Genomic DNA, 13,396 nt, shown 5'->3' on the forward strand with positions numbered 1-13,396 from the left:
ATTAGTCTTATTACTATTAGTCTTGTAGCCTTTTCTTTTCGAAATATCTGAGGTTGACCATAAAATCTGGAACTCAGGAAAACAATTCTAGGATCAAGTGTGACCCTCGTGAGAGCCCAGCCCGCACCCTCCGCTCCTCTGCCGCTAATCTCCTCACCGTGCCTCGTTCTCGCCTGTCCCACCGTCGACCCCCGGCCCACGTCATCCCCCTGGCCAGGAATGCTCTCCCTCCGCTCATCTGCCAAGCTAACTCTGCTTCCTCCCTTCAAAGCCCTACTGAGAGCTCACCTCCTCCAGGAGGCCTTCCCAGACTGAGCCGCCTCCTTCCTCTCCCCTTCCTCCCCCTCCCCACCCCCTCCGCCTTACCTCCTTCCCCTCCCCACACCACCTGTATATATGTATATATGTATTTATTACTCTATTTTATTTGTACATATTTATTCTATTTATTTTATTTTGTTAATATGTTTTGTTTTGTTGTCTGTCTCCCCCTTCTATACTGTCAGCCCGCTGTTGGGTAGGGACTGTCTCTGTATGTTGCCAACTTGTACTTCCCAAGCGCTTAGTACAGTGCTCTGCACACAGTAAGCGCTCAATAAATACGATTGAATGAATGAATGAATGTGCATCTACATGCATTCTTTTGTTATGAAAATATTAAAATAATGCAACAAAACAATTCAATCTTTATGTATATGCTGTTTATAAGACACCACAGCATCCAGGGTTTAGCCCTCCAGAAAAGTTGCCAAAACACTGTTTATTTTTATAAGGGGTGGAACAAAACAGTTACATGATGTTTATATTTACTTAGGAAATAGCTCAGATATGTTACTGGTATTCTGTGCAACTTCTGCCTTTTTATCTTAATTTCTTAATTTTTTATTTTAAAAATTAATTTTAAAAATTAATTTCTTAATTTTAATTGTTTAGAGAAATGGAATGAAGGAAGATGGTATTGAACCTTGACATAATATGAAAAATAAATAATTGTGATTTTTATGAATATATTTTTATTTTTCATTTAGAAGAATTTAGCCATATTTTTCCAGTGAAAAAAGTTTAGTGAAACTCTAATGGACACTTCTAATGCCATTGCTAAAGCTATTTTTTAAATATATAAGGGTGTTGCTATGATTGGGAATTTCAGTAAAACCGGTATTGATTTCTTGTTTTTATGGTTGTTTCACAGAAGGAAACCACAGCCCATCAAACTAATTAGACCACTAATTTCTAGTCTGTGGAGAGCTGTCTGGTAAGTACCCTGGTGCTAGAAGCAGCACTATATAATATTTGTATTTCTTGTAGTGCAAAACTGTTGATTACTGATGAATTTGACATCATGACTTGTTCAGCCTTTTCTCTGAGAAACATCATCCTGAATAAATGAATAACTGTTTACTTTAATTTAATTTGATAAATTATTCTTAAGTGGATGCAAATAAAGTAAGGGAACTTTTTTATGATGAAACAATTTCAGGTAGAAAACTTAGGTTTTGCCTAGTCGTTAACGTTAAAAGTGCAATAAGAAAAACGCAGCAAACAATCTTTATGTGATACATCCATAATTGCAGTCTGTGATTTATTGGGAAAGCATTTTTAAAGATCTTTTTTACTCAGAATATCTTTCACATGCTATTCAGGTTTCTGTAATGCTGATTATATAACAAAATGTATTACTGTGACATTCAGTACTATGCCAATGATTAGTTTTGATAATTTAGATCATCATAATGATTTCCAAAGTTTCCTATTTCTAAAATTTGGTTTTTACCAACTACTGGATAATGAAGAGTCCATGTCTGATCAGAATAACAAAGTTAAAAATTCCCAAATCATTTTAATGTAATGTCAGAGCTTTCCCTTTAAATTTCCTCCTCACTGTTTATATATATATATATATATATATATATGTACATATATATATATATATAATATGAAAAATAAATCCCTTTTTGACGATGAAGGTAAAATCATTAGGATTTATGGTTTATCAGAGAAACGGAAATCAGAAAGTATTTGGTTCTGTAGAGCTATCTTTCCTCACAGCACTTTATTTAAAAATAAATAGATGTCAAGTACTAAATTAAACATAAACAGGAAGTCAAACCGTGCAAACATAAGCAAAACAAAAATGGCCCTTTGTTCTTAAGATGATTCGGCAAAAGCATCTGGAAAGCTGGAATAGTGATTCTGGAGAGAGAAGCTCTGAAGTCAAGATCCTGGGATTTTACTGTTTTAGGAAATATTTTTGCTTTATAAATTACAATAATCAAATAATTGAATGATCTTGAAGGCATAGTATATTCATTCATTCATCCATTCAGTTGTATTTATTGAACACTTACTGTGTGCAGGCAGAGCACTGTAATAAGCACTGGGAAGTACAAGCAAGCAAGCAAGGAAGTACAGAGAAGCAGCGTGGCTCAGTGGAAAGAGCCCGGGCTTTGGAGTCAGTGGTCATGGGTTCAAATCCCGGCTCTGCCAATTGTCAAACTGTGTGACTTTGGGCATGTCACTTAACTTCTCTGTGCCTCAGTTACCTCATCTGTAAAATGGGGATTGACTGTGAGCTCCCTGTGGGACAACCCGATCACCTTGTAACCTCCCCAGCGCTTAGAACAGTGCTTTGCACATAGTAAGCGCTTAATAAATGCCATCATTATTATTATTATTACAAATCTGCAACATATAGAGACAGTCTCTACAGTATAGTAATATATACTATAGTGAGCCCACTGTTGGGTAGAGACTGTCTCTATATGTTGCCAACTTGTACTTCCCAAGCGCTTAGTACAGTGCTCTGCACACAGTAAGCGCTCAATAAATACGATTGATGATGATAGTATACTGTAGTATACTTTCCTCTCCATCCAAACCGCTACCCTGCTTGTTCAAGCTCTCATCCTATCCCATCTGGACTACTGCATCAGCCTCCTCTTCGATCTCCCATCCTCTTGTCTCTCCTCACTTCAATCCATGCTTCACGCCACTGCCCGGATTGTCTTTGTCCAGAAATGCTGTGGGCATGTTACTCCCCTCCTCAAAAATCTCCAGTGGCTACCAGTCAACCTACGCATCAGGCAGAAACTCCTCACCCTCGGCTTCAAGGCTCTCCATCACCTTGCCCCCTCCTCCCTCACCTCCCTTCTCTCCTTCTACAGCCCAGCCCACACCCTCCGCTCCTCTGCCGCTGATCTCCTCACCGTGTCTCGTTCTCGCCTAACCCGTCATCGACCCCCGGCCCATGTCATCCCCCTGGCCTGGAATGCCCTCCCTCCCCACATCTGCCAAGCTAACTAGGCCCTACTGAGAGCTCACCTCCTCCAGGAGGCCTTCCCGGACTGAGCCCCCTCCTTCCTCTCCCCCTCCTCCTCCTCTGCATCCCCCCGCCTTACCTCCTTCCCTTCCCCACAGCACCTGTATATATGTATATATGTTTGTTCATATTTATTACTCTATTCATTTATTTATTTTACTTGTACATATCTATTCTATTTATTTTACTTTGTTAATATGTTTTGTTTTGTTCTCTGTCTCCCCCTTCTAGACTGTGAGTCCACTGTTGGGTAGGGACCATCTCTATATGTTGCCAACTTGTACTTACCAAGCACTTAGTTCAGTGCTCTGCACACAGTAAGTGCTCAATAAATATGATGGATTGATTGATAATATAGTACTCTAGTAGTATATATAATAGTATTTACTATAGTATAATATAGGCTCTCAAGTGCTTAGTAAGGTGATCTGCATGCAGTCAGTGCTCAATAAATAGCATTGGTTGTGATCAATGTCACTATGTCTGTATACATACAGACCTCCAACTCCATTCAGCAATTAATCATCAGTTGGTAGAAACATTCCCTGCCCACAAGGAGGGCTAATACAAATTTTGCGAGAAGTAAAAATATTGCATTAGGATTCAGATGGGATCCTGGGGTAAACTGCTTAGTTGCATGAAGCAAACAAATGATTTATCAGGCCCAGAGGTGCCATTTTGTAAGCTAAATAGCTTTTAAAATGCATTAATTATACTCTGGAACCTTGCAAAACTTCATTCACTCCACATAGGGAAGCTGTCTCTACTCATAGAGTGCTTATATTTGCTCTGTCTCACTAAAGAATCAAGACCACAAGGAGTGATAAAGGAAAAGCTTTTGGTAGTCATATCATAAAATATCTATACATATCTATCTATATATATTACATATATATACATATACATATATAAATCAGTCATATTCAAACAATTTATATCTTTTTAAAATGAAAAAATGCAGCTGTTATCCCCCAGAAAAAAGATTCTCTGTTAGGCATGGAATGATTAACTTGACATCAGGTAGATTGTAAATTTATTTTGTCCATCCTTATGAGAAGCCTTGTTTACCTGTAAGAAGTGGATAAGGAGTTTTCCTGTGGCATTACAGTAGTAGGAGATAGGTTGTCTCTCGAAACCTCTTTCCAAGTTGTCCATTTTGAACAATATTGCAAAGGTATCAAGAAATGAGTTGCTGTTGGGTGTTTCTGGTCATCTTTAGTGTAACCTAGTATTTTAGCAATATCATAGGTCAACAGCAGTAGATCCAGGCAATCCAAAAAAAAAAGCCTAGAAACCTTCCCTCATTTCCTCCTTATACTATTGCCCCTTCTCGCCAGTATTTTTTTTAGTAGCATGGTTATTTTATCCTGATTCTCCAGTCTGTTGCTAGAAATTTTCCATAGCAGTTTGCTTGTAAAGACATAACCTTAATCATAAAGTGTGTGTCTTTTGAAAATTATCTTTAAACATCGCAAGGTAGTATTATTTACCAAGTGAACAGAACCACTGAAATGTGAAGTTATGAAGAACTTGGAATAGAAAAAGGTCATGGGCTGTATCCACAAAAGTTCAAGGCAGAAATCCTAAAAATTTAGAGGCATGCTTTATTTTTCTTGTTATAGTGGTATGAGTTTTACACTTCCAGAACAATGGATTTTAGATTTCTTAGGTGTGGAGTTAATGTTTATCTTTGGTTATTCCAAGCTATTAACTAGCTATTAACTCTAAAATGTGTCAAGTGCATGTTTAATCTTATAAAAGCCCATAATCAGAATAAAGGTTTAATGAACTTTCATCACCAAGCTATAGTTGCATGGGGTATCGTTTGGCTCATTCTTAATGTTGATGGCTGTGAAATCCCCAATTCAGAAAATAGATTTACAATTTTGGACAAGGCTTTGTACTGGGTTGCAGTACTAATGAGCCTCTAAGTAGCTATTGCCAATTAAGCTTTTTGATGTTGTATGATCAGTTCAGGAAAAGAAAGTTAAGCTTCTGTCCATTTCTTACCTTCAAGAGTTTAGGTTTTTCTTCTTTTTTTTCCTTAGTGACCCAATTTTTGGGTTCTTTCTACTTCTTACTGTTAAACTGCATGACCTTTCTTATGTGGTCTGTATTTTTTGCATTAATTGTAACTTCTTGATCAACACCTCTGGGATATTTGTTGTTTGTTACTTTGCTTCCTCTCAGCATTTCATTTTTCAGGTGCGGTGTTAACCAGGAACTGTGCTATTAAGAGAATGACTTTAAATCCCACACAAAGATAATGGAATCCCCAAATAAAACAATTGTCCTATGAAACAAATGCTGACATTATCCCTTGCTAACTTCCTGATAGTCCTTACTTGGAAAATTAGATTCCTCCCAGTTTTCATGTCCCTGGCTCCCCTCTTCTTCTCACATCCCCTAGGATTAATACCTTGCTGCTAGGTTTCAGATAACCATTTTCCCTTGATCCTGCTTCCTGTAACCTTATTTTCTCCTCTACTTAGATTTAACTCTTAGCTAAACCATTTAATAGGATAAAATCCTATTCTACTCTGAAATCTGTTCCAGCCTTTCCACAATTTTTCCAAGTTTCCAGCATTTCTTTGAGCATTATTCTTCCTGCCTTCATTAGCTCAGCAGATCTGCAGGAAAGCCCTTTCACTGAAATCATTCAATGTAAGGAGCCTCTTTTAAATTAATTTTATTTAATTTGACAGTATTTTCTCCAGAAAAGAAACAAATTTCAGTAGTAGCAAATCAGTGTATGTCTTTTCTTTATTGAAAAAGCACACACACACACACACACACACACACACACACACACTTTTTAAAAGAAGGATTACAGATTTGAAGAAGTGAATTTTATGAATCCTATTATAAAATGATGTGGTTCAAAGGAAATATATTAATCTTATTATCTTCCTTTTTTTTTTTTTAACCTTGTCTCCATGTGACCTGTACTGTTCTCTTTCTGAGAGGTCACAAAGTCCTGGTACTCTGTGTAGCCACATGTATTTAAATGCTGCCATTGATTTCCTTTCAAGTACAAGGAAATGAGACCATTCCATCCCCATTTTCAAACAATTTCATTCAGTGGGCTGCCATTCATTTCAGAATCCTATTCAATGTTCCCATTTCACTTTAAAAGTCCTTTCACTTCCTCCTGCCTATTCCATTGACCGTATACATCTTATTACCTTCTTTTTCTATACGTTCTCCATGCGTCTCACCACCCCAAAAGTCAGATCCATGTTCTCATTAGCTTCTCCCTCCCAGAATAGCTGCAGTATGTTTCTTTCCATCTGTTTTCAAATTTTTCCTGGAAATCTGTCTCTTTCACCTTGCCTACTCCTCGTTATTTGTTTCTCCTTCTGTTTTTATTTATTATTTCACCATATAACTGTAGCTTAAATGGGGCAAGCATTTTGGAAAGGAACAATTTTGGATATGAACAACCGTATTAAATGATTGTATGTGATGCATTGATTATATATGATCCCCAGAGCTGGTGTTCAAAACAGAATTTGGTCAGCAAGACTGCACCACAGAAACATCAGTGAAGACAGCTTTGGTGGCATTTCAAAGTCACTCCACACTGCATTTTTTGTAAAGCTGCTTGTCAGAACTCAAAGGGGATATCCTTCCATGGCTCTTTGAAGAAGAGCAAATGTATTACATTCCCGTTGCTGTAAAAATTATGGACGATTGTCCTGTTGTTCTCAAACTGAAGCATGTGTTTTGCCTTATGAGTCTTTGTAATTATGTCACTAGCAGAAACCTTTAAATTGAGAGACTTTAAATCCATAGTAGGCTAAGAAGTTAGAATGAAGTTAAAGAAAAGAAGAACACAGGGGCAAAACATGGGCTCTGGATGAAAGGTCCAGGTGACTAGCAGAACAGAAATAATCTCTTTGACAGGATCACATTCATGTCCAGCATGTTTAACCTCTAGTCTATCCCTCTAGTTTATTTTCCTTTTGGAAACTCCTTCAAGCCATAAATCGTTAGCCGTTGTTGTTTAAGTATTTCCAGATGGCCTTGAGGTCCCAACCCAATAGACACAGCAAATCAGCCTCTTAGAAAAATGTTTTACTCCCTAGTTCCTCAGTTGTTTCACGGTGAACAGAGCAAGACTTCAAGGGAGTATGTGAAGTTTCCTATTGTAAAACAGTATAAAGGATAGATGTGCATCTATTCTTCAAAATAAGATGCATGATGATGAGATTTAAATGAAGTATAGAAAAACAGAATTTTAGAGAGAAAACATTTGTTGCATGTTTGAATTGTGTTAGCTACACCCCGTGGAATCCAATTCAGCAATCAAATAATGTGGTTATCTTAAAAAACCTACATGCATGTGCAGGGAGGTAAATGTACTTCAGAATTATTTTCAAGATATCTTTGGAGAATGGTAGGTTTCTGGGAAGAGGGTGGTAGCTATAAAAACACTAAAAAACACATTAAAATTAATTTGAGGTGTGCAATTTAGCTGTGCTAAAATTTTCTACAATTCATTTGGCTCATAAACTATTCTGCAGGTATAACTGAGACAAAAAATCTGTCATATGTTTATTTGGGCTCAATATTGGGTGAGGTCTGGTAAGAGATATTTCTTTCATTTTATGATCAAAGGGTTCATTTCTTCCCAGATGTCATCTATGCCACAAAGAACTGATGACAATGATTTATAATATTAAAGACTGACTTTCTTAAAATGAAAACAGATTTTGTTGGGCTATCCCTGTGACAAATTATGGTTTATTTGGAATAACCAATAATGTATACTTTTCAGTTCTGACACCTTGGGAACCCAGAAAAAATATTTTATTCTATTTTTCAGAGGTTTCTATATAGGACAGTCTTGGTACTACAGGCTTAAAAAATGTAAAGTAATTATTTTTCTTATTATAAAGTGAACATTATATTTGTGCGTGGCTATAGTTGATTTCCCATTGCTTCTCGTATGGAATGGGCATTGGGTTATGTTTTATTAGTAGCAACTCTGGGAAGCAGCATTAGCTTATTGGAAAGAGCACCGGCTTGGGATCCAGGGGACATGGATTCTAATCCTGGTTTCACCACTTGCCTTCTGTGTGATCTTGGCAAGCCACTTATTTCTCTGGGCCTCAGTTACCTCATCTGTAAAACGGGGATTAAACCTGTGAGCCCCACTTGGGACAACCTGATTACCTTGTATCTACCTCAGTTTCTAAAACAGTGCTTGGCACATAGTAAGTGCTTAATAAATACCATTATTATTACTACTATTATTATTATTCCAAGGAAAAACATGATATGAATGTGGCCTAAAATTAGACCTGTTTAACATGAACATACGTAAAAATTTCTATCATGAGTTATTTCATTTCACAGGTTAATCACTTAAAGCACAGGCTTGGTAGTCAGAAGTACCTGGGTTCTAATCCCAGTTCTGCCACATGTTTTTTGTGTGACCTTGGGCATGTCGATTAACTTCTTTGTACCTCAACTCATCTGTAAAATGAGAATTGACAGAGTGACCTGTCTGGGACATGGACTGTGTCCAACCTAATTAGCTTGTATCTCTCCCGGCACTTAGCACAGTGCCTGGCATATAGTAAGCGCTTAATAATTACAATAAAAAGTTTGAAACTTCCATTAAAGAATTATTATCTTAAAGTTAATGCTAATATAGTAGCAAAATCCAATAATCCTTTGATTTGCTTTTTCTTTCCCCCTTTTTAAAGCACCACAGCTTCCATTTGTTATCACTGATAATTTATTATTTATGACAGATTGGGATAATATAGCAGACACAAACATAGTTTCTTGGAAAACAGGAGGCAAGTTTTCCTTGTCATAGATCCCAGATTGTATTCTAGGACTCAGTCACAGTGTTTAATATGGTCAACGTAAGTTGAACTACCCCAATTCTTGAAATTCCAAATCCTTTTGTGGCTGCCAGTCTTTGTACACTGCTCTTTGGAAAGTGAGCACTCAAAAAGTGCCATTGATTGATTGATTCTTACTTTGTTTGAGCTTCCCTTGAGGTAGAACGTTTCTGTTATAAAGTCACCTGAATTAGGCCTAGAGAATTTGGCCATGGTGGCTGTGTTACATAGAGAGGATGAAGGAAACAGGCTGTAAGTGTTTGCACTTCATTTAAAAAGGAAAGTGTCTTCTGCCTGCAGTAATAATTACAGATAACATTTCATTATGAAGCTCCAGCAGCTTTGGTAATACTATAATGGCACCCAATTGAGAGACCACATGAGATTTCATTTTTGGGAGCATGAATTTTTGCTGTTGCCAACATGAATTTCCAAAGAAACCAGGAAATGCAAACCTAGAAGGGACAGCTTCAATGCTAATTAACAAAGGTAGTTTGGTTTTTTTTAGGTGGCCTTAAAAAATATCTGTGGTTTATGACAGAAGAGTAAACTAGGTTTCTGCGATAACCTCATATCCCCCCAGCACTTAGAACAATGCTTTGCATATAGTAAGCGCTTGATAAATGCCATTATTATTATTATTATTATTATTATGAAGGTATCATGAATGGGACAGTTTTGTCTTGTTTCTGCTTAACAGGGCTTTTCTAGCCCTTGTTTGGAATTGATATAAGATGATGGTGCCTCTTACAGATCCACAGTAACAGTTTGAGAAGGTTACTATGGAGACTAATGATGTCAGAAGAGAGCAATTTCTGAAGGCTGTTTGCTCAAAAGCCAGCTTAGAAGTTATATTGTGGACAAGGAAGAATAATTTGTAGAGAAGAAATCATTTTAACATATTTTGTTTTCTTAATAATTTAGAGGTTGATACCATGCTACCTTGAACTTTCTCCAAACACACATATACTGCAATAATACACATAAAGTTATCGTACCTGATAAGTACTTACTAGGTGCCAAGCACTGTGTTAAATGGTGTGGTAGATATGAGTTAATCATGTAGTTAGTCCTTGTCCCACATGGGGCTCATTTGCTAAGTAGGAGGGAGAATCAATCATTCAGTCCATAGTATTTATTGAGCACTTACTATGTGCAGAGCACTGTACTAAGCACATGAGAGAGTACAAAACAGTAGATTAACAGAAACGTTCCCTGTCCATAAGGAGCTTTTAGTCTGGAAAGGAAGACCGACGCTAATATGAATAGTTTATAATATGTAATTTAAATATAGGTAGAAGGACTTAATCCATATTTTACAGATGAGGTTACTGAGGCATAGAGAAGTTAAGTGATTTGCCCAAGGACCCATAGCAGCCTATGGCAGAGCTGGGATTAGCATCCAGGTCCTCCAGCTCCCAGGCCCATGCTCTTTCCACTAGGCCACACTGCTTCTCTATTATACCATCATCAGTGGTTTTTATTGAGTTCTTAAAATTTTAACCCAGGTAGCTGGTTTAAATAGTAGCCAGTGGCATCTCTGTTATTTTTAGTAGTCATATGTTGTGGTTTATTTTGTGGGATTTTTTTTTTATCATGATTTTAAGTTTGACTATTTGCTGACCTTTTAGGCCCAGTTTTTTTTTCCTTTAGTTACGTCGTGTAGGCTAATGTATCATCTCTCATGAACTATCAAGTTTTCATCATATTGTGTTTATTGAATTGCTGGAATTGCTTTGTCTTCTGGGTGGTGCTTAGGCCATACCCAGGGGATGTTTGCATAGTCGTGAACATTGGAATCATTGAGTAACATAAAACTCCTCCCGTTTATAGTGCACTTATGGGTTTTTATGTTCAATATTGGTCTATGACAGAGAGAGAAACTGAAATACTGGATATTTTCAGTGTGATTTGAAAAGACTACTGTTTGAAAGTTTGGAATTACATTGTCCAGGATAATCTGAAACTGCTGTGGAAACATGAAATGTGTTTCAGGCATCATCCTTTCATGTATGCATTATCTTTAACTTCACTGGTGCCAACTTTTCATTTTGAGTGTGGTGGTGAAAATAGGGGTGGGAACTCTTGTGTTGGGGGGTGAGGAGTGGGAGGGGAACAGGCTTGAAAGAGCTAGTATATGAAAAAGACACCTATCTGGGGGTGTCAACCAGAGGAAGGTGGCCCCTAAAACAGTGTTATGACTGGTGGAATATGATCAAAGAAAGTCACCCAGAAGCAATCTAGCAAGGCGCTTACTTATCATATACCCAGTTTTTTCACCCTGGTTGGAAACTCTCAGGCCTTATCAGAACCCTGGGATGAGCAAGCCTGGGAGTTCAACCTTAATTTTGGTCTGGATCTTGACGCTGCATGGCTTCATGGCATGCTGATGGGAGTCAGAAGGTCATGAATCCTAATCCTGATTCCACCACTTGTCTGCCGTTTGTCCTTGGGCAAGTATCTTCCCTTCTCTGTGACTCAGTTACCTCGTTGGTAAAATGGGGATTGAGACTGTGAGCCCCACGTGGGACAGGGACTGTGTCCAAGCCAATTTGCTTGCATTCATTCAGTTGTATTATAATGATGGCATTTATGAAGGGCTTACTTACTATGTGCAAAGCTATGTTCTAAGTGCTGGGTTTATTGAGCGCTTATTGTGCACAGAGCACTGTACTGTGTGCTTGGGAAAGTACAGTACAGCAGTAAACAGTGACATTCCTTGCCCACAGTGAGCTTACAGTCTGGGGTAGGGGAAACAGACATCAATACAAATAAATAAAATTACAGATATGTACATAAGTCATTTGGGGCTAGGAGGGGGGAAGAGCAAAGGGAGCAAGTCAGGGTGATGAAGAAGGGAGTCAGAGATGAGGAAAAATGGGGCTTAATCTGGGAAGGCGTCTTGGAGGAGATGTGCCTTCAATAAGGCTTTGAAGGCAGGGGAGAGTAGTTATCTGCCAGATTTGAGGAGGGAGGGCATTCCAGGCCATAGGCAGGACTTGGGCTAGGGGTTGGCGGCTAGACAAATAGTTTAGGTAATTCTAAAGAGTCAGAAATAACCAATTTGGACTTAGAACTAATAAAAAAGATTGTGTTGTTTTGATTTTTTTTGGTGTTAAGCACTTACTTTGTGTTTATGTACTGTACTAATCTCTGGGTAGATACAAAATGATCAGGTTGGGCACAGTCCCTGTCCCACATGGAGCTCATAGTCTAAGAAGGAAGGAGAAAAGACAATGAATCCCATTTTACAGATGAGGAAACTGAGACCTCGAGAAATGACCTGTCCAAAGTCACACAGCAGACAAGAATCAGAGCCAGAACTAGAATTACAAGGGCCCTCTGACTTCCAAGCCCAGGCTCTTTCTACTAGGCCACAGTGCTTCCCAAAACTTCAAAGATTTTGAAGCTTCAAAGTTTTCCTTTACTTCCAAGGTGATCTCTCCTAACAGGCCCAGTGTGATCTGAACAACTTTGTTGTGCATTGTCAGGATGGCCGCACAATTGGTGCATAGATAGAGTAAGTGTTTTGGAGATGCATTCTTCAGGAACAGAAGAATCTTTACTGCCTAGTCATATTTCCAAAGTGGAAAAAATCAGCCTGAAAAAAATAAAAGCTGATTTAGAAATGTGGTTACAAAATCAGAGTGCTACTTACCATGATAGAGTTTCCAGGCAACACCTCACTGCTCTGTGACTACTGCTTATAGTGTTTCTGATAACCACAAACATCTGTTTCAGTGATTTTCCAGGACATAAAAGGTAAATGAAAGTTGTCACCCATGCCTTCCCACTGTGTCCTTTTTCAAGATTTAGATGGAGGCACTCCAGAATAAACAGGTTAGACTTGGCATTTTGTCTAAAGAGAATGTTTGTTTTAAGGGGTATTTGACTAAATAAAAATTAAATGATGGTAGATATATTTCAGTATGCTCCAGAATTGCACTATTGAAATTCTGTATGTGATATGTGTCAAATGACTTGTAGAGTCAAAGAAACTAAATAGCAGCCCTGCCCCTCTGTTCTTTCCCAGAGAATTTAGACCTGCAGAAAATCTGAGACCTGTATAATAATAATATTTGTGGTTTTAGTTCTTATTATGTGCCAAGCACTGTCTATACTAAGCACTGGGGTAGATGTAAGGTAATCAGGTCACATTTCCTGTCCCACATGGGGCTCACAGTCTAAGCAGAAGGGAGAAAAGATATTGAATCCCCAT

The 13,396-nt window shown here is 38.0% G+C and overlaps 1 protein-coding gene across 7 annotated transcripts in view; it reads left to right on the plus strand.

Annotated features, from left to right (window-relative positions):
- Positions 1-13,396, plus strand: part of PLCB4 (phospholipase C beta 4) — a 365,501-nt gene that overhangs the window by 187,372 nt on the left and 164,733 nt on the right. For all 7 annotated transcript variants that reach the window (XM_038751364.1, XM_038751365.1, XM_038751360.1 and 4 more), the window contains one exon: positions 1,193-1,255. The gene's annotated coding sequence lies outside the window, so the exon portion shown is untranslated. The remainder of the gene's footprint in view (positions 1-1,192; positions 1,256-13,396) is intronic.

The sequence above is a fragment of the Tachyglossus aculeatus genome, chromosome 9 (genome assembly GCF_015852505.1).
Source record: "Tachyglossus aculeatus isolate mTacAcu1 chromosome 9, mTacAcu1.pri, whole genome shotgun sequence".
NCBI classification, from domain to species: Eukaryota; Metazoa; Chordata; class Mammalia; order Monotremata; family Tachyglossidae; genus Tachyglossus; species Tachyglossus aculeatus.